We start from the raw sequence: 25,400 nt of genomic DNA, 5'->3' as shown, positions 1-25,400 counted from the left end.
AGTAAAACTAGATCATGGCGGTTCTTGAACCAATGCGACGTGGGCCAGGCCTGTAGCAGAAATCTTTGTTCAGCACCCTGCTACTGCAGGGCGAGTCTGGTGCTGAGATTGTAAAGTGGCTGGAAATACAGGTGCATACCAAAGGTGGTGAGAACAGCCGGCTGAGAGCATAAGCACTTGTACAATGTCCTGCCGTACTACATGCCGGAGACCAGAGTAAGAAAGGAGCCGGAAGGGTAGCTCTTGGTTCGTGTCTAATTCATTGCACAGCGATGGATTCAGGACTGAAAAGTGGCCAAGAAAAAAGGCCCCTACAGCACTCGGGGCCCGAAACTACAGCAACAAAGACCCGTATGGAGCTGGAGCTCTGCCACAAACAATGGATCCTTCCGTGTTTTTCACTCATCATGACTGACCCATCTGTGACAAGATCTTGACACAGCCGAAAGAATAACCTTTCTTCTCCACGAGCGTTCACGACCCTCTGACAGGCTCAGCAGACTTAATAGAGCAAGGTTCTCGTGGCAGCAGAGGAGCAAGAGAGGCATTGAACAGCTCAGAGGACTTTAAATAGTACAGTTTGGAAGAGGTCAGCAATGCCGTATGTTAGCGCAGTAGCCTGTTGTGTCGAGTGGCTTTCATTTAAATCATCTGTCTGCTTGGTGGTCTCCACCTTGTCCTTGCAGGATTCACGACCAATTGAAACTCCTAAAGCGGCAGCACCGTAGAGCAACGTGCACTCTGGGGAGAGCCCGAAATAGGAGGAAAGGATGTGTGCTCCTGGAGGCAGATGTGGAGAGCAGAGAGCGGGAGGGAGCACACAGCAAAGGTGTGCTATGTTAGATGGCAACTCTTAATTCATTTTGTGATGAGGAGACGGCGCCGAGAGCTGCTATCATCCTGCTGTTTGGTTGTATTCCTCTGCTGAAGCATTACCAAAGGATAGCCATAAATAAAAGGAAACACTTCAAACCCTCACGTGCGTATTTTCAAAGTGGAGGCTGGAGAGGTTAACTTTGCTGGCTCACATCAGTGCTGCTTGGTTAAATCCTCAAGCATTGTTGTTCTTCTACAACACTCTCTCTGGGGCTTCCTAGGCCTTGTCATCTGCGTTCTGCTGCAAATGTAGTTCACTGAGTGCCTATAGATCACAGATACAGGATTTAGATAAGTGTTCAGGTTTCTTACAGATGGAATATTATACGGCCGAAAGGTGGAGAGGACGGGAAGAAAATTTAGCTTCTGTTTCGAATTCTGGTTGACTTCAAGTGGACTTAGAGTGCAGAGATGACCTAGAACACTTGCAAAATAATACCCTTTAATCTTCCCCGAGCTCTGGGTGAGGAAACATGGCCTGCTTTAAATTGTTGTGGCTCGTTTGTGCCGGTCCTTTTTCCTATTATCGTTAATTGATACGGATAATGGATAACGGAAAAAGTTCAATCTGATCTTTCATCGTTTTGTGTTTGTAATGTGTTCTTTTTTTAATCATTGCCACTGGTTTGAGGTGTTTAATTTACATTTTAATAAGTTTAATTAAGCAATCAGGGAATATTTGTTGTTAGAACAATTAGCGTATGGTTTTTCAGAAAAAGTACAAATTGAGCTGACCAGCGTGTCCATTTCTGTTGTGCAGTGAATTTTAAAAGCAGTGCATTATTTTTCAGAATAAATCTGAGTATAGAGAAAGATCTAAGAGCAGAGCACAGCAGGAACAGTAGATCACTTAAAGCTCAGTGGTGGAGACTCGGCACCACTCACAAAGCATCCAGAAAGACGCATCGCTGAGTTTAGGTGCATTGATCAAAAATATTTGAATGTAAGGTATTAACAAACCAGGTTACTACTTAGGAGGCGAGAGATTTCTTCATGTAGGAAGCAAGGCTGACCTGAACTGGGCTCTTGCCATTTCTGCTCGCCCAGAACTCTGTGTAAAACAAGTTTAAGGAGACTGTCTTGCAATGGATAATTTTTCCACGAGATGGCACAAGAAATCAATCGTTCTCGTATCAGCAGCATTATTTTCCGTGTTTTGATTCTGACAGATAGGTATGCCCTAATAGCCTACTAAGCAATTACAATATCATGTTCCCAGCTGAGAGTTTGGCATTTGTTATTGTACATTAATAACTGGCAGATAAGCTTGTGGCAAGGGGGGTACTTCTTCCTGCTTGTTGACTGGGGGACACAGAGCGGTGTTACCGTCTCTGAATTATTTTTAACTAATGTACATAAATATTCATGGAACACACATGAATTAAATTACAAAGGCATCTGTTACACCATGAGGGACGCGGTGCTACAATGGGCACTTAAGGCTCAATTGGAAAACAACAGCTATAAAGAACCCTCGCAACCCAATCTCTCTCCATGGGAATAAGACACTAAAATTTGTAATAAATCCCTGCTGGAGTCCACCGAAATGTTAAGCATGATGAGCTTTTTTTCTAAAAAAAAGTAGCAGATAGACAGGGGCATTTTTGATCCAAATTTTTTGCAGGATGCAGTGAAGGATACCTCCATAGCTAGATAACTGGAGAGGCAACAGTCTGCTTGTGAGCGAGTTTTGCGGCCATCAGTATAGGGCAGGCTGGCGTCAACCTCTGAACTTTCCGCGTTGTGGAGGAGTTTTCTTCTTTGACAGAAACCCTAAAACACAAATATCCTTGTCATAATTGTCCTTCCTATTTAAAATGGGCTCACCAAGAAACAGAGGGAATCGGCCTCTCTTTCGCCCGATGCTCAGAGACGGGACTTGGTAGCAAGTTATTTCCTTCTTTTCCAGTTCTGCTAACATTGCTGGTCTGACTGCGGAGGCTGAATAAGACATAAGCACTCAAGACGTTTCTTACTGTTTGCGATGTAGAGTTGTCGCGCTTTAATGGGGCTTATTTCGCCCTCTACCAGGGAAACTGCAGCAGGAGCGGGCAATAGCAAGAGCGAGGTTTTTACCAGCTCACTTCTCAGTGCTGAGAGATGAGAGTTTTTTTCAGAAGTCACATATTCCCATTTTTAAAATGTTTGCATACTGAGCTGCCTAAGTGTCATTGACACCACTGATATTATCCAGCCCGACATAGGTTATTACAGAAATAGGTCAGCTCATAGCAAAAGTGCTTCTGTCTGTCTAGGAATTAATTTTGTCATGACTGCATACTTGAGTGCTATGATCCCATGTTGTGAAGTGAGGAGCATGATATGAAGGCTTGGAGTCCTGAAGTGCCAAAATTCATAATTCATTTATTGTCTTTTTTTTTTTTTTTTTTTTTTGACAGGAGAAAATTTAGGTTATGTACAACTGTTCTAGCAAGACACACTGCCACATGCATTACTAACATGCTTAATTACATTAGTTTTAGGTGCATTGCCCATGTAAAGAGGATTACCAAGAAATTAAATGCAGGACATGCCTGAACCAAAGTAAATGCAAAGAAGTGTTTCAGTTTCTTGAAATCTCTAGATCTTTTGGATGCCTGAATTATCGTGCAATAATTACAGAGTCATTAGAGAGGTTTTGCTTTATTGCAACACCTGTAATTCTTGGAATTCTTTTAGCACAGTCCTTTTGTTATGATATGTATTCAATAAAGTAAATTTCAGCCCCAGACAGAAAGCAAAGACAAAATTGTCTTATGACAAGAATCTCACTCTGCACTTCATTTTGATTTAAAAGATAGACAGGGTGAACCTCATTCTGGATACAACAGTACAATCATGGGGTACTTCGGACTTGGACACCTTACCCCTACCTCCTGGCATCTCAAAGAGCTTTGCAAATAATCCTTGAGATGAAAAAGTGAAGTGATGGAGATGGGTTAATTCATCTTAATTCACTTAAAAAACATGTCTCTCTGTGTGCCTTTCACTAGTATTAGTCATGTCCTCATATGGAAGTGGTGACTTGAAAAATTTTGGTTTGAGCCTGTGTAGCCTTACGTTCTGGAGGAGCAAGCTTTAAAACAGAAGGTCATCGTTAAACCACTTCAGCACACAGAGCGGTGCCTTGCCATTTGAGTATGAAGACAACTTCCGTTTCTGAATCCGATTTGTAACCTTTTTAATCAGTTTTTTTTTAATCTCCTTTAATAGGTAAAAGTTATACTAGATCATAGCAACTGCTGCAGACATTTAGCACCTCAGAGCTTCTAGAGATCCACATAAAATAGCCTTAGCAAAGCACAGTTCTCCCTAGAATTAATCAAGTGGGGTTAAAATAGGGATTACCTAAGTGAGTGGATTAGTACAACTCAGTCCAAACCCAAATCTTTATCTTTCTCCAAATTAATTTTCATAGGGCTGTCTCAGCTCATTAGGATTTTCTTGCCCCCTAGGCTCTTGACTCTTACTCAGGTACATCTCTACCACCCAGCCCCTCCTGGTGACATTTATCCTACCAAGAGCTGGTTTCCTCCACCCATGGGCTCCTGGATCTCTTTGTTTAAAAACTTCAGGGTTGTTTTTTTTTTTTTTTTTTTCTGTTTATTTATTTTAATAGGCAATTACTGTGGTGGCCGAGCTTCAGTGTATTCACGCTCTCTGGCAATAAATGGTTTGCAAAATGGCGTGGTTAAAGCTGGAGATGCGAGACACTTAATGATGAGCATTGGCACAGGTTCGTGGAAGGATTTTTCCACATCCTGAAAATCCATTACACAAAGCTGACCAAATTTTGTCCAAATCTGTCCTTCCCCACGGATTTTGCTGTGAATTTGACAACGCTGGGATCCCAAACCAAGCACTTTTTGCTTGTTATGCCTGAGTTGTGTTTGCTAAAGAGGGAAACAAATGATATGGGGGCATAAATTTAGGGGAAATGATGCGAAATGAAAGCAGCAAGTTTTGCATAGTCAGGGCAGGAGCTGCGACTCTCAGGCAAAAAGCAAGAAAGGGGAACTCGGGGTGAGAATAAGCCCGCTAGGGTTGCGAGTTACACTTTCGGCGAATAACTATATCCTCCAATAAAGTGGCCCAGTTCAGTGTCGGTTTTATTGTGCAAACCCACGTTCATGTCCTTTCTCCTGCATTTGGACGGCGTAATCAAATACCCTTTCTCCGCATATTCCTAAGATAAGGAGGCTTTCTGGGAGCTGCTTTCAGGGTACAATAAAGAGCGAAGGTACTTCATGAGCCTCCAAACATTTGAAGGCTTTAACCAAGCCTGAACCAGATTATCTGGAACATGTCCATCACCAGTTAAAGCTGTAATGAAAGAGATCTGAAAAGATATGGCTGCTTTCTTTGTGTCTTCAGATGAAAATACTCCTTGGCTTTCTTTTGTGCGGGAGTGTTTGGCCAGAACTCTTAGGGGAAAACTGAGAAGCCAAACCACATGCTAGTTTACTGAGATACTACTAGGTGAATGAATAAATAATGGGTAGATAAATAATTGAATCTCAGATTTTTTTTTTTTTGATGTTGTAAACAAAGATTGAAAGTAGTCATTAGGGAAATCTTACTCTTCTTATCTAGTGCTCAGGATTCATTCCATTAGAAGTATTTTCGTTCTATTAGAAGTATTTTCGTAGTATTTTTGAAGTGACTATATGAATAAGCACATATTAGCTGTATTAATTCCATCTGTATTTCACAGCTGTAGATCATGCAAACTGGGTGTTGTTTTGGCAAGTATAGTATATCCTGAGCTCAAGGCAGTTCTAAACATTAACCTGTCATCCAGTCTTTCTATCTGCCCTTATTAAGGGCTTATAAAAAATAAATAAGAAAATAATTCTGCTGTGTTCCAATACCGATTAATGCAAAATTACACGTATTATATTCTGAGGTCTGAGTACAGCAGTGGTTGTAATGCCTGCACAGCTGTGACTTTCCTCCATGGGTAGGTGGGTCCACAGGTCTTCCCTCCCTCTGCATCACGGCAAAGCTGAATTTCTTTGTGCTCTTTCTACTTTCCTCTCAAAAGGAGGGAGCTCCTGAGACCTGTTCCCCCAGGCACCAGGCTGCTGCTCTGCCTGGCTGAGAAGCAGAACGTGGCCACCAGCTCCTGCAGCCCAGCCAGGAGCTCCAGCCTTCGCCTCTCTTCTGAGCTAAATTTTTCTCTGTCTGCTATGGTACCTATCAATAGTTAAACATTCATGGGCGCTTTGCGTTAAAATGTATTTGAGAACTGTTAGGCAAGTCACTTAATATTTCTCTTCCAGTTATATCAATTGGTAAAACGAAGATTAGATGTTTGGAAACAGCTTGGGCTGGAGTGTTGGCCCATCCTGTAAGAAGGGATCCCTGAAGGTGGTGGTAGCACGTTGTGGGCTGCTCTGATTTCTGCCAAGGTAACTTTTTGTCACCCTCTGACTTCAATCTTCGTGTCACAGCACAAGATGAAGACAAACCTGTAGCCCGAGGCATCGCGTGGGAAGAGGTTTTTACAGCCAGATCAGCCCGTAGCGTTGGCAGTATGGGCGCTCTTGAGCCGTGCCATAGCTCCCGCCGTTCCCCAGCCCCGTGGAGTCCCTGTCACTGCCCGGGAACGCAGTGCCGCAGAGGATGGGGACGGAAGTTAACCCCCTCCGCCCCCGGCCCTCTCGGTCTTAGGAAAGACTAAGTGTTTAGTCTTTCCGAGACGCAGCGTACTTCCATCTACAGCTTGCAGTTCCCCTTTACAGGAACACGTCTGAGCAGAGCGTTTTTGAGGGCAGAGGAATAAGTTCATATCCAAGAGCTGCAGCGTCGCTAAATATTATAATTCCCTGCGGCTGTAATTAATGATGTGTCTTTTAATGAAGGCAGAGGAGACACTCCCTTGAGTTTCTGGAAGGCTGACCATGGATGCTGCAGTGCAGGGGCTGTGACTCCTATTTCTTAAATGGCAGTGTGGAAGAAAGACTGAGAATATTTTTCAAAACAGTGAAATATAAACTAAACTCATTGGGAAAGGGATACATGTGCTAATATGCAGTGCATATATGTATTTGTGTGTGTGTGTACGTGTGCGCATATGTATATATTTATACGTACTTTGGTAGTGTGTGTGTGTGTTTCAGGCAGCAAATCACACATCCAGAAATATTGGCTCCTTTTTAGGAATAACATGTTTAAACAGGCTATTCCTCTCAATAACTAGAAAGGAAACAAATTCCACTTTGGACTGGACTGGTCTCCTTTTCTCTGTTCCCAGACATTGTTGTCTTTTCTCCGTAGTATTTACTATTCCCATTTCCTTCAAGTATGCCTCGTCTCTTCAATAAAGCAATTTGGGACAGCTTGGATGAAAGCCACAGATAGAAATCCACTTTTAAGGGGGGGAAAAAAAAAACATTAAAAGGGTTGTAGCTAGTTCCATCCTCTTAGAACAAAGTGCTTATAACAGCGTGTTTGGAAAACCCGTTGAGCCTATGGCACTCATGTCCAGGAACGGAAGACGATGTCTTTTGTGCTGCTCACGTTTATCTGCCGAGACTCCTCTACGAGAGATCGCAGCAGACCTCTCTTTCGGGGCTGTCGATTACACGAACAGGCTATTTTGTATAGCCTTAAAGGTGAGCAGCACGGGAGCTCGAAGCGCTGGAAACGGGGCCGGCTCTGCTCAGGCGCTTCGCTCGCAGGCCCTCAGTCCGGCGCAAACCCGGCGGGCCCCTCGGCGAGCTCTCGGCCGCCTCCCGGCGCCTCCTCGGCCGCTCTGCCGGGGCGCCGCGGGCCGGGCCGGGCCGGGCCGGGCCGGGCCGGGCCGCCTCTGCGGCCGCCTCGTGCGAGCGAGCCCGTGGGCGCGCCGCCCGGGTGCAACGCCGTCGTGTCGCGCGGCTCATCGCCAAGGAGCGAGCTGTCGGAAAGCCGAGCGAAGAGCGGCCCTCTCCGGGACCAGTTAAGACGCCAGGAGACCCGGCACCGTTTTGGCGCTTCTGCGGGAGAGCTAATCCGCGCGGTCCTGGGATCGCTGAAAATTAGTGTCTTCCTTGGCAGAAAGGAAAGGATAATCTCACAAGAGGAATTTTTCCCTTCCCCCCCCCCCCCGCAGGTAGCTTGATGTAGCGGCGAGCGAGCATCCTTGGTATAAATGACTTTAGTCTGAACTGATAATTTTAGTTTCTTAAAGAAGATTTGATTTGCCTTGTGTGGTAAGAACCAGTACATTTGGATTTGCAAATCAGTGGATTTAGTTTTAAGATTTATCTATAAAGCTAGCCAAAAGCCTATAAAATACCCATGTATATTTATTTAAGCAAGTTTGTAGCTTATTACGTTAAAAATGGTCAATGCCACAATTATGATTTACTCAGTGACTGTTATTTTATTCACGCCTGATGTCAAATTGCTTTTGAACGGAGTCGGAATTTAATTAAAATGAACACAAAAGGCATTTAAAAAGTATTTTTTATTAACCAGTACAGCTACTGTAAACGTGCTGGTTACTCAATGCATTTTAAACATCAGAATATGATCTCAATTTTAAATGAATGTATTTATCCAGTTAAGGAAACAAGTGTTATCTACGGAAGTGGAAACGAATGGATTGGTTTTGGTTGCTGGGTCTCTCTAGAACTAGTAGGTCTAGCAGATACAGGTAGCTCTTGCATCTTGTTTCACTGGAAGACAAAAATTGTGCGTGTCGGAGGGGTTGTTTCTTTTTCTGTATCTCATTTCAGTTATGCAAAAGTTTGTGCACGGGAATGTTTGAATAAACTCAAGAACATATCTTCTCTGCGTTGGCAGAAGAGGCTCTTCGTGTCCGAGCGTGATCAGGGGTGACCTCCTAGTTCTGTAGTTTGGTCTTTAAAACTTTGGCAACAAGCACGTACTGCACGCTTTTTGGAATTAAAAAAATGGAATGTAGAAGGTTTAAATGCTGCATTTTTTAATTTGCAGTTCTCTGTGTGGTCTCCTCACAATTCTGCTATTCTCTGGACGTTGTCCGGATTTCACAGTGTACCAAAGCGCTCTCTTGGAGTGGCCAGGAAGTGACTGTGTTTGATCTAAGGTGGCATTTGGAGTAGTCTATGCTGGATAAGGTTTCAAATTGTTTTACATGTCGTGAATTCCCTGTAGGTATGGAGCACCAAAGTTAGAGACGTGACAAAATCATGAGGTTGCATATATTTTTTTAACAAGTATAAATACTTCCCCAGGCTCATTTATAATGTAGGCCAACTTTTAAGTAAATCAGTGAACCTTAGGTAAGATTTAGGTTTTTAAGCAATCAAATTCTAAGTAATTTTATGTAAGTGTGGCCTTAGGAGTTTACTTTGGTAAGATTTTGGTTTTAAGTAAGTAAATTCTATGTAATTTTATGCAAGTGTGGCCTTTTGAGCTTACCTACAAGCAGAGCACTGTGAATAATGAATGTATCAATTTTGTTCCTGGACCATAAAATAATTTTGAGTCAAATGAAATTCTTCTTTGCCCTGAAATGAAATGTTATGTTTAGCTTTGGAGATGAGGAAAGATATCATTTAAAAATGAATTAACTGTAATTTCTGTCTTTATTTCAAGATAAAGCAACAAAATGTTACATTAATTTTAAAATTTCCAAAATCTTTGGTATTCAATATTTCTTACACTTTAGATAATTTGCACATTCATCATCAGTCTGAAATTGTATTTTTCAGTGTAGTTCATCTGAAAAATGTTCCCTGATTCTTTCTGTGAAGCATATTGTGCTATAATACCTTGATTTGTCTGAATATAATTCACTTAGTGCAAATAAACTGTATTTATAGACTGTTCTTCATATTTATAAATGCATCCTTAATTAGCATGCTTCAAAACAAGGACCGCGTAAGTGTATTTAATTTGGGGAAGTGCCTCATCTTAGATGCACAGAAACAGCATGGGAACTTTCCTGAAAATATAAATAGAACAATTTCTATTAAACAGACAACCACATTTAGAGGGGAGGTCCCTGTTTTGGAGCAAATAGGAGGCTGGCCTTTTACATTTCCCCTTCACCAAGAAAATGTCTAATCTATTTTGTGTCTGCTCCTGAGGATTGATTTATAAAGCATTAGTATGAAAGGGCTGGGTGAAACCACATTTAAGGGATGAAATATAGTCTGACAAAAAAAAAAAAATACTTTTAACGCTTTCTGACCACTATGTGTTTGGCAATTAGAAATGCGCTAACTTAAGATTTGTAGCATGAGCGCGTATGAGGTGAGACTACTAGAGAACAACGGGTATTATCCAAAAACAGTTTGTATGAAAAAAATAACAACAAAGATGCAAGATTTAGTAAAATAGCTAAAGAAGAGTAGCATTGAAGCACACCATAATTCACTGGCAGCCTCTTCTCACGAGGATGGGAAGATGGGGGCTGCTCTCTCCTGACCAGAGCCTGGAGGAGCATGAGACCTGTTTGGAGGGACAGCCTGAGAGTCGCTCTCCCCAACACTGCCTGCTCCAATTGGTGTTTTGGCTATAACGGAGCAGGTAAGGTCCTCCTGAGGTGCTGTCCCACAGGGACATGAGGGCACAGAGGGGTGGTCATGCCTGTCCCCAGCATGCTCTGCCGCACAGGTCCCCCGTTTTGATCAGGCTGAGCTCGCTGACCACCGCAGAGAAGGGCCAGCAGCCCAAGATCCAGCTGGTCAACGATGCCACCAAACATCTTCGAGGAGTTGTGTTAGGACCGGCGCGGTTGGGTTGCACGGGATGCCGCCTCATCCCCTGCTTGGCTAAGGCGACACACTCAGCTAAAGCCAGACGAAATGGTGGCCAATAGCACATGCCTAAGGCATTAAGTGCCGCTTTCTAAGAATCATCCTTCAGTGCCCAGTGATCATAGGCTTCCTGAACCAACGGGCTTTTTGGGTCCTCTTGTCAGTTTGGCTGATAGCTTTCATAATCTATGCAAAACACTAGCGTCCACAACCTCCTGTGGCAAGAAACTGAGCTATATGTGTTGTATGTGTAGAGTAAGGAACCCGGGACCTCATCTGGCTTTTGAAACTTCTGGAAGAATACTTGAATGTGTTGCTAGTATCATCAAATATACTAGCAAAGCATCCAAATGTAGAAATTATCTTGCTGGCTTAGCATTCAAATTTGAAAACTGGGACTTCATGAATCATTTACTTTAATGACACTTAATTACCTAAGATTTAATTCTTTCTTTTCTTTTTTTTTTTTTTTTTAATGACCAAAAAGGGCGTTATCCACTTTAAATTCCAAAGGTTATCTGTATTCACTGAGTTAATGCTAATGGAAATGTATATTATGTGGTAATGACTGTAATTATTACATCTAAGGACTCAGGAATCTGTTTTTAACGTGGTTTCCTGAGGAAATTATGATTACGCAATCTCTACTTGTCTGTCTATCTTCCTTTTCGCTTAAGAGCTTTGAGCCTGCTGGCCAATTTTAACCAAGTTTAGAGGAGAAGAAGTCATGAAGATATGTGCTTACAATGTCTGTGAAATCAGTGTCTAAGCAGAAGGGAGAGACTTGAATTAATCTAATGACTACATTGCCTCTGCAAAGATATGGTGCACTTGGTAGAAGTCATCCAGTCAATCAAAGGGCCTGTGTAGACTGGCTGGTACCATAAGCGTACACTTTGCTCCAGATTAGTAGCTGTGAACTGCCCTATCTCTGGGCTGTTAGAAGAGACTCAGGAGAACAGTAAGGAAGACGGATCTGTAATGGGTACAGATCAGCGGGTCATGGAAATCTGGGTGTTGCTACATCTGCTGCTTTTGAAGGGCAAATTCTTTAAATTCTAATGATTGACTGTGCTCAATGGTTCAAAGATTATGGTGAGTTTGGAAAGAAGGAGAAATGAGGAAATGTGTAAAACATGAACCAAAAAAATAGCTCAAGTCTACTAAGAAGTGAGACTTAGTGGGGAAAATATGATCTCCTAAAATGCTGAACCTGTCATCCTTTTAATATGCGGATATTTACAACGGACTAATTTCTGCATAGAAGAGAAAATATTTTCTTTAGATTTCTTTCTATTTATAGAATTACTTGGAGCATGTACTTTCTACTACTACATGTGCATATTTTTAAGGTTTTGGGAACATTTTTCCATATTTATCTGTCCGAAGGGGATCTAGAAGCTCAAGTTCATAGTCTGGTTGGATATACATCCTAGTAAAGCTTGGGCTATTGCTCTGCAAAGTGTGTATTAGAGATTTTATATACAGTCAGTGTATTGTTGCAGATCAGTTTTATAAAGTCCCTTTTGGTGAGCAGCTGACATTTGCTTGAGGAGTTTGATGTTTGCAAAATTTACAAATTTTGTAAAAAATGTTTAGGAAGCTTGCAGCATGCACATGTAAGAGCATATAAACAAGAGGAACCCAAAATATCCTTGTCATCTCCATCCTTTTTCCTAAAGCAAAAGTTTTCCATTGAGGTGCTCCACGAGCAGACCTTGGCTCCTCCACTCATGCACTCTTAAGCAGAATGATAGCCTTGATCTCCCCATAGAGGACTTCAGGTGCTTGCTTAAACTTGGGTGTAAGGAAGGTAGACGCTGAGTGGCTGAGGGCTGCCGGGGAGTTGTGAGAGTAGCATGGCCCCACTGAGAGTGTCCCCATGTGCCCCGGTGGCTGGCCAGCCCTCTTCCTCCACCTGGGCACAGCCGCTCACAGCCGACAAACTTTTTGGCTTGGTGCTGCCCTGCGCTTTGTAGACGTTCCCTGAAAAGTCATGAGGGGAGGCATAATGGAGCTGGGCAGTGAAAGCTCTCAGGATTGCAATTGAGACACCTAATTTCTTTCTAAATCCCATTTTAGCCCATCTTTTACTGGGTACGGCCTATAACCTCAATAAGCTATTTTAGTGCCTCTTTGAATACAGAGTGAGGACAAAGATGATGATGTTTTTCCATCTCCTATCTTTTCCCTCCTTTTTAGACTTTTTCAAGATTCTCTTGAAAAGCTTTTCAAGGGCAAGTAAAAGTAGACTAAAATTATACTTTGAATAGAATGGCATGAATCACACACAACTATTCAGATGAAATTTTAGTTGTAGAAGCATTTTTTTCCAGTCATGTCATCTCCATCTCAGGAGCCAAATGAGAAAAATGTTTGTGCATCCTATGTTCTTGATCTATAAAACAATGTCACTGCTGGTGTAAAATGGGATTAAAATATAGTTTCAATTTATTTTATATGATCTGCTTCCTTTACAACGTGCTTAACTTTCCCAGACACCACTGTGTACGTTATGGAAAAAGTGAAGGCAAAATCCTATGATATATCTCTTTATGGAAATAATCATTCTACAAAACCTATCCCCTTCAGAAAATGTATCAGCAATCCGTGTGCACTAAGTGCTTCAGAAGCACAGCCATATGCAATTGATAGCAGCTGAAAATAGTTCCACGTATCCTTTTACCATTCTACAGTTAATGTGTCAATTAACTATTATAGATTTGGATTTCAAGGCGACGACGATTATTTTGTCATAAAAACATTTCTGGACTGGATTATGGAACATAAAATTCAGCTCAAGATTGCATTGATGTTTGGCATGTATAAAAGAGTAAATTCAAACACATTGATCATTTCTTTTGAGTATGAATTGTTTAGAAAAAGGAATAGGTTGCTGGGCGAGACAAAAAAACGCACTTTATAAGAGATTTTTCTAGCTTTCATTCTTCAGCATGGAATGTTGAAAAAATAAAATGTGATTTCATAAAGGAAGAGTTAATATGTGTTGTGTTCACTGCTTTTGGAAATGCTCAGATAGTTCAGACTATTTGTAACCATCAATGAACTCCATGCCTATTGCTTCCCAGCTGTAGTTCAGTACATCCAGCTGCATTTTATAGTGTGAATTAGATTTTAGTCTGTCTCATTTTCAGCCATGCGCTAAATTGTAGTCTGCAGACTGAAACTAATCCACAAACATTTATTTTGAAAATGAAATTTGCACAACAAAATGTGAAGGGTGAAAACTAACACCCCCAAATATTAAAACACCTCGGATGCATGTGCTTGGTTGAAGCATCTCCTACAAGAGGCTGGTCTGAAACCTGCGTAGATGGAAACAGGAACTTTAGTGTGTGCAATCCACATTGTACTTTAATATGTGTGATCTAGTTTGTCACATCTTAGTTACATCCAAATTTTTTTGAATGTGATGAGATTTTAGTCTGATGCATGAAAGATGAATGCTAGTAGGAGTGCAAAACCTTTTCTTGTTCACATTTCCTTTGAGGAGAAGCGGGGTCACTGAGGTAGAATTTCGTATAAAGCAGGGGATAATTAAGATTTGACTATGAAATACTGTTTGTCCATGGAGGCATGCCGATTGAAACATCTACTGTGTTTCTAGTGCTGGGTGCTAAGGGTCCTCAAAGAAGCTTTTTCTCATTTAGCACCTTTATTGTCTAGTCTCACCCTGATGCGACGCCATTCTGGTCTCCGGATGACTGCATGTCAAAGAGCTGGTGCAGGGGTAGATGTCACTTGTTATTTCTAATGAGAGCTGTGATTTTTGTTTGGTTTTAAAATTGTTCTGTGCTTTCGCTGTGTAACTCCTTGAATAAAATTTCTGGCTGCCTGGTGTTTTGTAAGCACAGGATGTAGCTCATGTGTTTCTCATCCAGTCAAGGTAGAAGAACGATGCAAGCACACCTAAGAAGAGTTTGTACAACGTATGTTTACTGGAGAAGGGAAAACCAGCAGGAGACGTGGGGAGAAGTGGGGGAGGCAAAGTGACAGGTTGGGAGAAAAGATGCTGCATGGGTGCGAGAAATGTGTCGCTGCATTCGTCCAAGGCTGAGCGACGGGGCTGGCGGGAACTGAGCCGGCACACACAAGTCTGGCCAAAATTTTTAAAGGCGGTGGTGAACAGAAAGAGGAAAACGTTTCTACGTAGCCACGTAGAAACGGTCCGAAGCCAAATTTCAGATCTAACCGACTGGAACCAATTTCTGGCAGTATCATCAGCCTTAGATTGTCTCCATCCGAAGCGGGCTGAATCGGAGCGCGTTACTGCGCCAAAACAAAATGGGATGAAGATTAAGGGAAAAAAAATTAAATAGGTATTTGTAGGGGGGGGATATTGCTACTGAGGAAGCTGTGTGGGGAAAAAGCTCCTGGCGTTCTTCAGAAATTGGCTTGTGTGCAGTTTTAAGGTACGCTTCAGGACGTTATTTGCCATGCGTGTCCAGTATAGCAGTCCCATATTTAAAAAAATGGAGAAGTTAATCCTAAGCGCTGAGCTTTGGCAGCAGGGGTTGTATTCCTCTTTTAAACGGCTGATGGTCGCTCCATCCAGGCACTGCGTAAACTCTGCATAGGAGGAGTGGGTTTGGGAAGATTTTTCTTTTTCTCGCTTGGCGTTCAAGAGAAATCATTCATAGGGGGGCCGCTCTGGAAGTGATAATAGACAGCGGCGTGATAATTTTTTATAGCCAGTAGCCTAATACACGGCAGTAGTTCTGTTATGTCTTTGTCACTTAGCAGCTTTTGTTTCAACTCGAATCCCAGCGAGTTTTTAAAAGGTATAAATTTGTTATGGAGTTTTAATGCTGACTTGTGCTGCCTAGCTCTAATTAAGTATTCCCAGAAACGCACTAAAACGGCACGGTGTTTATTGTGTTCCCGGGTTTGGCTGTTGTGTTTTTTAAGGGTGGGGGGGGAACTGGCTGTTATTTCCCACTCACCTAAAAGCTCTTTTGTGGTTATAATTCATATTATTCAGGCTCGTACTGACCATAGAGCAAATAGTATTCAATTGCCTCTGATTACAAAGAAGAAAAATTTCTTCTGGCAATTACATGTTTTATTAGCAGTGCTGTAAAATACAAGAAGAGCACTTGCTAATTCCCTAGTGCCCTGGGATGCCACAAAATCTAAGATTCCTCACCTTATTTACCAGATTAAAATATTGCTGTGTTGGAGAAGGGGGAGGAGTGGCTTATTGGGAAAATGAATGTTTCAGGCAGGAACAATTGTATTTATTTCGCTGTAACGGGGGAAGAAAGCGAGCGAAGCAGCCTGACACATCAATTTTTAAGGGGTGGGAGAAGAAGGGGGATTGTGGCTTGGAATCACAGGACAGGAGAAATGTGCTGAGCTAGAAGAAGCCTTGACAGCTTGGAAAGTCATGATGCAGCAGAGGTTATAATCTCAGAGTAAATCCCACGAGCGCTAGGCAGCTCTTTTCAAATATCAGGATCCAGAGGAGCGTTTTCCGGACTTTGCTGCGAATATCCAGGACGTTTTTTTGCTCCAGTGATGCCTTAAAGTAGAAGGGTTGTAGGAGGTCCTGTAGGAAGGGGTCAGCGCTGAGGGAGACAACCCCCCACAAAGCCCTAGTGGTGTCTTCTCTTCCTACCCACTGTGACAGCTTTTCCTTTGGGACAATATTCCGTATTTTCCTCATAATGATGAGGTGACCAATGATTCCTCTGATAGACAGCCGGCTTTCTTCAGTACAGGAAACACATTTTGTCAAAATGGAAATATTTTTCCCATTTTTCTCTGTTCTACCACAGGCACCTGCACAGTAAGCTAAAGCAACGGCAGGGAGGCTATGCTTACAGTTTAATCTAGAGTGAAGAAGTGTAATGTCTGCCTGGTGTCAGGGTTTCCAATTTCAGGCCGTAAACCTCTCCAAGGTATGGGAAAAAAAAATCCTTGTGGCCAGAACTGAAGGGCAAAGAGCAGAACTTCTTGTGCTCAGCCCAGGACTTTATCTAAAATAATTATAGGTAACTGAGGAAAAATTAATCCTTCAAAAAAGCCATCGACACATGTAACAAAGGAAAAAGATCTGTAGGCAGTAAAGGTGGACTTTACAGGCCCGTTAAGAACTAATTCAGCAAAGCTCACTGTCTGATGTCCCTTTTTTGATGTTGTTATCCCTTTAAATGAGTTTTCCTAACAACATTTCTTAGGAAACAGAGGTCTGAAGTGCTTAATATTTTCAGCTTCCCATAAAATAAAGAGGATCCCGCAATTGGTTATATTTGCATTATTCCAGTTAAACTTATTTGTGCTGGCTGATCATATGAGCCAGAGCTCCCTGCACGAGATCCTGAAAGAATCATGTGCCCAAAGTAGGGGTAAAGCTGAATTCAGGTTATAGCTGGAAAGGGGCTCATACAGGGTTCCTCTCAGTGCCAGAGATCAGATGTGAACTATGATGAGTTTCTCCTGCAAAATGCTGCGGTCTTGGTTTTCTCGTCAGTAAAAGGGGATGATGACAAGAGTCCCATTCCCCAGTACTTAAGAGGATTTTTTTTAAAAGATTATTTGTTTGCGATGACTGGAAGTATGAATCACTATATTTTTATTAAGATATAGATCACTTGACTAAACACAATTTTTCTACTAACATACTATAAGAGCGGATTTATGGGCACCTAGTGGTCTGTGAATTCACGTCCTCCGTAACAAATATTCACGTTCCCCTTTAGCTGCAGTGCTTCCAAATTGTCGTGTTTATATGCGTAAAGACAAACAAATCTTATGCGGTTGCCAAAGACCTGCTTCTTTCGAAACGTAAAACCTGAGCTTTTCCCTTAGATCAGCAGCAGGGTCTCTAATGGCCCGTACAGGAAGCCATAACTCTGGGAGCAGCAAATTAAGCCGCTGCCGTACTTGCCCGGCCAAGTCCTGGCGGCCGCTCCAGGAGCAGGTTCAACGTGCAGAGGCAGGGCTTCTCGCTCCCATTAAGCATTTCAAACATCTGTCCCCGGCGCTGAAAGCCCCGTGCTGGCATCTGTTGAATAACAGGCCGTTTGCAGGGTTGTACGTCACGGGTTTAGCTCATCCTGGTTGTGATAATCCCTTTATTCCCTGCCCGCCTGCCGTGATCGGAGATCTGCTGACACAGGATTTTTGTGGTTCATAACTTCCATCTCAAGATACAGAACATGGCTTTAGGGCTTGTACTGTTTCACGCTTTCCTGTTTTGAAACTCATTCCCACCTGATGAGGTTAAGGTTTGCCAGTTGTTTTGATATTCAAGCATTTCTTCCTGGCGAAGGTTTATTGTCTTTGTTTACTCCAGGGCGAATGGAAACAAGTTTTCTGAATCTCACCATGGGACTGGGACCAAAAATGCTGAACCTTTAATTCCAGGTTCCACAAATGCTCCCCTTGGTTTGGGCATGGTGCACCCCCTTACAGAAATGTTGCAGCTTCGAGTTCCTTCTCAGTAAAATAGAGATTGTATCTCATGGGCATTTTAATGAACCAAAGTGCTATTTTGAATATAAAATGTTTTGTTTATATAGTGGGCAATAAATGTCACTTTTACGTTAACATAGCACCAGTCCTTCGAGGGAGTGCTCCAGTTCCAGATTCACACGCTTGTTAAACGTTTTGATGGTTCTCCTCGGATGGAGTGCCCTAAGATGTACGAGGACATGGGCTTTAATAAAGACTATTAACTTTACAACCCTGTTTAAAGTCTTTGTACGTTCTTATCTGGTTTCGTAATCTTTACTGCGTTCTTAAGCAGCCCTTTTCTCAGGGGATTGGTAATCCTGAGCAAAAGGCTCTCGTATAAACAGAAATGCTCTTAATTGTATCCTGGACCAGTTTGCAGCCTTTTCATGTGGCTTAGCTGGGTGGTTTCCACAGTCGGACCCATTTGGGGAGGGCATCGTCTGCCCTAATATATCTACTCTTGCCCACAGATGGGACTTTATAGTACACATTCCTGGACAACAAAGTGTAACTGGAAGGTTGGGCTCAACACTCAGGTTTGGGGGCTTGGGTTACAAAGGCACTGATTGCATTTAGCTTGCAGGCTGGTCCAGAAGCCCGCATGTGGGGGGACCAAGTCCCTGACTGTGCCTCCTGGGCACCTGGGTAATGCAAGTAATGACGGGAATTAAAAAGCTGGTAGAGATGTGGCTGTTATCTACAGTCTGAATACTGCAAACGCAAGAAATTCAGGCTTATTCTTCGGGCGTCGTGAAGCAATGATGTGCCTCAGTTCTGGACTGCGTGAAAGACTGACCCGCTACTATGTGTTTAAAGACTTGCTGTTACAAAGCATTGGGATATTTTCATGTTTGTCAGGTCCCCTAAAATTGCTCCAAGAAAAGCTAAGGTAAAATCAAATAAAATAATTACTTTCTCTGACTGAACCCAAATGTAGATAGATGCAGGTTACAGAAGTAAGGAAGCAGCAATGAAAATAAAATAAAGTTTATCTACCTACTAGATTACACTCAAAAGTTTCTTTTACTTGATAGTGCTCCAGCTGATAACTGGTTATGATGCTTTATAGCACGGCTGAGTTTGTGGCCCTTGGGCCAGTCCTTGTGTACCTATTCTCCTTTAGCAGTTGGTGCTGTGGCTTTGGGAGACCAAACTTTTTCGATAACGATCCAAATTTATTCTCTGGGCCCTAGCCCTTAACCAGGGAAGAGTTTCAGACTTCCAGGGCATTTTCTGCCCCTTCCAGAGAAATGTTAATTGCTCTTTGCTGTGGATAGGTGTGGTTATCACCTGCCCAGACAGTAAACAGAGTCACCTATCAACTGCTCCAGTGCTGGGCTAATGGTTAACCTCCTGCGAGGGAGAAAACCTTTTTCCTCGGGTGTGGTGGCGTTCACATGCTGGGAATAAAGCCTTTGCTATTTCACATGAACACTGCTTCCTAAATGTGCTTTCTACATGCAACTGATCTCATTAATTGAGAGTAGCAAATGCAACGTATCATGTGCTCTCATGTAACAGTAACCGGTGATGAGCTTGCAGCTGAACTGACTTTCCCCCACCTACTTCCCACACATTTTTGAAGGACACCGTGACAACACCTGGCTTGTCTTAGAGTCTGCCATTCCTGACTAAAGAACTATTTTTTTTCAAGTGCACACTAACTCTGTTCATGTCTTTGCCATGCTAACACTGTCTTCATTCTTTCCTGACAAACAAAAGTACGGGAGAGATGAGGGAAACCAAAGTGAACAGTCTGAGGATGGGAATAAGTGCAGCAGAACTAAAAATCATTTAAAATGAAGATGGACCCCTGAATAGGTGAGCAGTTTGAAGGAAGGGATGGCAGAGTGAGCATGAAAGGTGAAAGAAAATGAGAAGAACAGATGGGTTGTTTTGGAACAGCAGCATAGGACAGCAACAGGAAAAAGGAATATGAGAAAGTAGGATGAGGTTGGAGAAAACAACCCAGCACATAAAGATGAGAATAAAACAAGGAGATGGAAGGAAATGAGGATAAAGACATGCAAAGAAGATGAGAAGAACAGCAGCATCGAGTTTATTTGATTCTAATTTATTTGTTCAGGACAGTATTTTTTAAGGTATTCTTGGCAGTAAGGTCAAAGGAGGAACTGAGAGGTTTCTGTTTGAACTTGTGAAAATTAATGTAGGCTCACAACAAGCCTGGGATATCCATCTGCTGTTGCCTTTAAGGTTCTAGGGAATCCCTTTGCAAAAGCAAAATGGAGATACTGCAGGTATGTACAATAGTCCTAGGTAGCTCCAGTTTCAAAGTAAATGAAGATCGTCACCGAGATACATATTTCTTTTCAGTAATTAAATACTTCGCTCTCTATCATCAAGCTAGGAAGCCTCAAGTTATTTCATTTCATTCCCTGTCATGTCATTTCATTTCTGCCCATGTGCTTGACTTTCCAGAAGTGCCAACTCTCCAGCAGAAAGGCCAAGCTTGGTGGTGACCTGCCTCTTCCACCCAAGTGCTTCCCGGCAGGGATGTGGTGACCCTGGAGGGCTGCTGCTTGCCCCGAGACAAGGTGACGGAATCGCAGAAGTGGGAGAAACCAGCTGGCGTCTGCTTACTGAGGAGACCCTGGGCTAGCTCTTTGCTAAAGCAAGTGGAGAGGGAGGCAAGACCCTTCGTCTTCCCAGCTCCTGGCTCTTCAGCAGCTGCTTCTAAGTTAGGGAACCATCCTATGCTCCAACGGTGGCCACCTGGGAGTTGGCTTTCTACTCCAAGTATTGTCCTTCGGTAGCCACCAATACATGATCCTAAACCAACCAGGTTTTTTTATGAAATCAGTATTTACAACCTTTCTCACTCTGCGTGACTCACTAGGCCGTGGAAGCCTTGTGCTGGAGCTGGCCTTTTCTATTTGGCAAATACTGACTTTTTTCACCTACCGTTTCTGCTTGAGCCCAAGCCAGCAGAGCCCTGGTGCCAAATGGCACTCAGGATAAGCCTGAGCTGGGAGCAGGGACCAAGGAAGCTTTAAGCATTTTTTATGTTTCCTGAATCCCGAGCCTAGGCTGTTTGCTGCGTAAATTAGGCCTTTGGTCCCCAAAATGCAGCCATGGGTGTCTGGGATGCCCCAGAGGTCAGAAGATGACCTAGGGCTGGATGTGCCCGGATCCATAGTCCCCAAAGGGCTTGCCCAGATCGGAGAGACCCTCCCACATGGCAGATTTTATGTCTGCCACAGGTCACTCCAGCGGAGCTAAGGGTCTCATCCTGGGAATTTCTGCTCCTGGAGCCGATGCAGGCATTGCGCCCTGCATTTGTAGTGTTCTTGTCCTCACCATCTTCCCTGGGAGATTTTAAAAATGCTGTGAGCCTCGTGCTATTATTGTGGCAGAAAATAACTAATAGGGAAATCCATCCGTGTAAGAGGCTGCAATGGGAAGCCGGGGCCCAAGAGGTGCAACATTTCCCCTTGCTGGTGGCCGTGGCTGGCAGAAAGGCGCTGCAGGGCTGCTGCACAGCCCCTGCTGCAACAGCCCTAGGGGTAAGTGTGAGCGTGCATCCGGGGCATTGGAAAACTGGAATCTCAAAGATTCGGAATCTCAAAGGCCTCCCTGATGGGTTTGGTCATGCCAAAGATAAAGCACGTTTTGAATTGAAATGCCCTGCTAAAGTAACTTGAGTAAAGAAACGTTTTCTGAAGCCAAAATTAACTCAAGTCTGCCCTGTAATCATCTGATGGCTGAGAAGTGTCAAATCGCTCTATGTCTGAGACAAAAATATAACAATCAGCCTCTATTTTTACTGTTCGTTCCATAGCACAAACTATTTAGCAGCAAAAGGTAAAAATGATGCTGAAAACTGAGATCCAAAGTTGGTGATTTTGCAGTTTAGGGGGAGGAACAGCGGGGGTGATTTTTATATAAGCCATCTTCCCCTCCCCAACGGAGTCTCATCAAAGTGCTTTAGTATATTATCGCTGATGCTTTTGTAGTGTTTTCTAATATTGCACCGACTTGTCTGAACCGCTTTGAAAACGAAGGCTGCCTCTTTCGGAGACAAATCCAGGCCTCATTAAAATGCATGAACAGCCAGCCAAAAGCTTTGAGCACTTTTCCACTGATGCTGAGAAAAGGCAGCATCCTTATTTCTCCTGATAGCATATTATTTTGAAGGGTGTCCCCGTCCATAGGCAGCTGGGTTTTGACTGATAATACTTGGGGCTCGCGGTGAGGGAAATCGATTTTTCATTAAGGAGTTAGGTGACGCTAACTAGTCAACTCAAATCAGGGCCGTTTAATTGCGTCCTTTCGGTAGGAAAAAGCTTGACGTTGGCACTAACTGCAGACCTAGGCTGACAGGCGGCAGCTGTCTGATTTTCTCAGGTAGCATGGGCGTACCCGGGTACCAGGGACTCTCTTGTACTACTGCCGATTGCCTGAACCTTCCCTCACGTCCCGAAAAGTATTTGGGGGCGGGGGAGAGGAGGGAGGTCATTCCTTGTTTCTGCTATTGAGTCCAATTCAGCTCATGTTACGCAGCTTAATAGCAAAGCTCAGGTCCCAGTTGCGAAGTACATTTGGGCACCGCATTGTTTGTGTTTGTCACGCTGCCAAATATGCACAGGGAATAATGATAATTCTCTGAAATGCTGCTGGAATTCAATTAGAAAAGCAAAATACACATGCTTTAGGCCAAGAAGAAAATTGCAAAATTTTGCCACCTGGTAATCTCAGAAATATAAGAATTTAGTCATATTAACTGATGGCTGCGCTAATAACCAATCAGTCAGTCTTTCCAAGGCCCCAGTATAGCAAGTGCTTGAACTGAAGCAGTTTTAGCATCAATCGGGGTAATATGTTTGCTTAGGAAAGTGTGTAAATGTAGTATATAATCTTCATAAAAGAAATTGCAGGATCAGGATCCGTTAGCAAAGCTGGCTTTGCAAATTCACTCTATTAAATATCCATAATTGATTTGTTGGCCTTTATTTTTAGTACGTCTCTTAGTAAGTATCACACAAATGTGACATATAATGTGGGTATTAATACACCCATCTAATTAAGATCTGACATTTATCCACAACATAAGGCTGTCCTAGAGCTCGTGTCTTAGAACTAAAGTTATTCTTGTTTTTGACTGAATTCATTTATTCACAGAATTTGGATTTTATGTCCAATAGGAAAACTGTTTTCTGTGCGGTAACAGCTGTTATCATTTTCTTATCTTCTTATAATTAAAAAAATCAGATTTTTTAATGAAAGATGGAAGAAATTGTAAGATCAGATGATTCCCCGAGATGTCTACAGTTCTGAGAAATACTATTTACATGATGAAAATGCAGTTATATAGGTTTCCATTGAGTTTTGGCAGCATAATTTCAAAAACACAAGCCTAGATCCTGCCTTTAAACTTGTTCTTGTCTGACCTCTGAAGTCTACTCTGCACCTCCGTGGTGTGTTTTACATAAGCAAATTGTTTCCTGAGAATCCTCCCTTCTATGAAATCTAAGGAAGTAACGAGGTGAAGTGGTAAACCTCTAAGCACAGCAGTTAAAAATGATACTGTTGATGCTCATAGAAACTGTGGTCTTTAGTACCACTCAGAAAAAGCAGAATATAAATGGGAAAAATTAGGTTTATTATTAAGAAACTATATAAAGCATTAAGCTTTGGGTTTTTTTTTTTTTTTTTTTTTTTTAAGTGTTACCTTTTGGAAGATGGCTTGGAGCACTCCCTTTATAACATGAACTCCCCAGCTAATTTAATGGTGACTTGCTTTTGTAATATAATATAATATATAATTGATTTATGAACTCCAACCTACCCAACTGAATTTTTGTAACCTTGTGTTTGGCAAGTCAACATAAAGATGGTGACAGCTTTTACTAAATGGGCTTCCAGCCAGTTTGTTAAATAGGAGTGTTTGTGCTTGCTTATCATAGCTGGTAGCCAAATTTGTCTGGTTCTCGGTCACTAAATTGTGTTTCTCTAAGGAAATCTCACTGCAGGCTATGCAGCAGCAATACTCACTCATGTCATTCTGTTTTTCAAAATTGTTAACTTCCCAAATATTCTCAGCATTTTGTGTTCATCTAGTCTGTTTATATAGTCTGTTTATCGAAATGCTGAAAATGGATTCAGGAGGCTAAAGATAGGTACCTCTTTTGCAGTAACTTGAGTTACTTTTAAAGGTGTTTGGCATGATAGGGAATGTCCCCTTGCAATATTTTCTTTGACTGCCTCCAAAGGGCTTGGAGATCTTCTAAATGTGACATCTGGGCCAAATAATACTCAGCTTTGTACCCACTCAGTTGCTTTTTTCATGTAATACAGCCTTGTAAACATAAGTTATTTTAAGTCAATTGTGTATTAGCTCTGTGAAGTCGGTGAATACTTGATGAAATGCTTTTTCCTTATTGAAATATTCATGAAGCTAATTTTCAACAATCAACAAAATCGAGTCATGTTTTTCAAAAAGAAAACATCTTTCCCTATCTGCATGTTGAATGTAAATCAAAAAAACCCACCCAAAATAGAAGTGATCAGCTTCACTTTTTGTATTTGCTCCTGATTTGATGAGAACTTGGAGTCCCAATCAACCAGCAAGTGAATAGTCCCTTCATCGTTACTTTGACTTCAGTTAGTTCATCTTCCTTCCTCCTATAGCAATGTGTGTGCAGTATGAATATACAATACTGAATTTGATATTGAATCTAGACTACAACCCTGACCAGAGAAGGCACTACCATTTCTGTGGGTAATTTCATTTAATTTAATTTTCCAATATCACAAAACCTTATTAATAGGTTTTCTAGTTCACAAGAAAAGGTTTAGCTGGTATCAATAAAGTGCTTTAATATTTTCATACTGTACAGGGGAAAAAAATCTCAATCAATATGTGTCAGTATCAAGTCCACTGAAGTCCATCAGATTGCTATAATTTTGGCCTAATCAGTATTTTGGACATGGAGTTTTTAGTTGCATGCAATATCAAATTCAAACTGAAGTCTAATTTGTAATGGATTCTTTCTGTATGTAGTTTTTGGCTTTGAACTAAGGAAAACATTTTCAACTTTACTAACCATGGGATCCAAAAGAAGACCATAAATGCCTTCAGAGCAGCTCCTGCAGCTTGAGATGAGTCACCTCGAGGCTGACCCAGGCCCCATTCTGGTGGAGAAGGACACCCGACCACAACTGTGTGGTGTCCTTTGGAAGAGTGCATGGTGGCAGCCAGACAAGTAGGTGCGGAGCGAAGCAACATGTATGGGGTTATAATCTCCTTATCCACCTGGCAGTGAAGCTTGGCTGGCCTGGGAAGACGCTCCAGGC

The sequence above is a fragment of the Rhea pennata genome, chromosome Z (assembly GCF_028389875.1).
Source record: "Rhea pennata isolate bPtePen1 chromosome Z, bPtePen1.pri, whole genome shotgun sequence".
Classification (NCBI taxonomy): domain Eukaryota; kingdom Metazoa; phylum Chordata; class Aves; order Rheiformes; family Rheidae; genus Rhea; species Rhea pennata.
Note: the sequence above shows the minus strand (reverse complement) of the source record.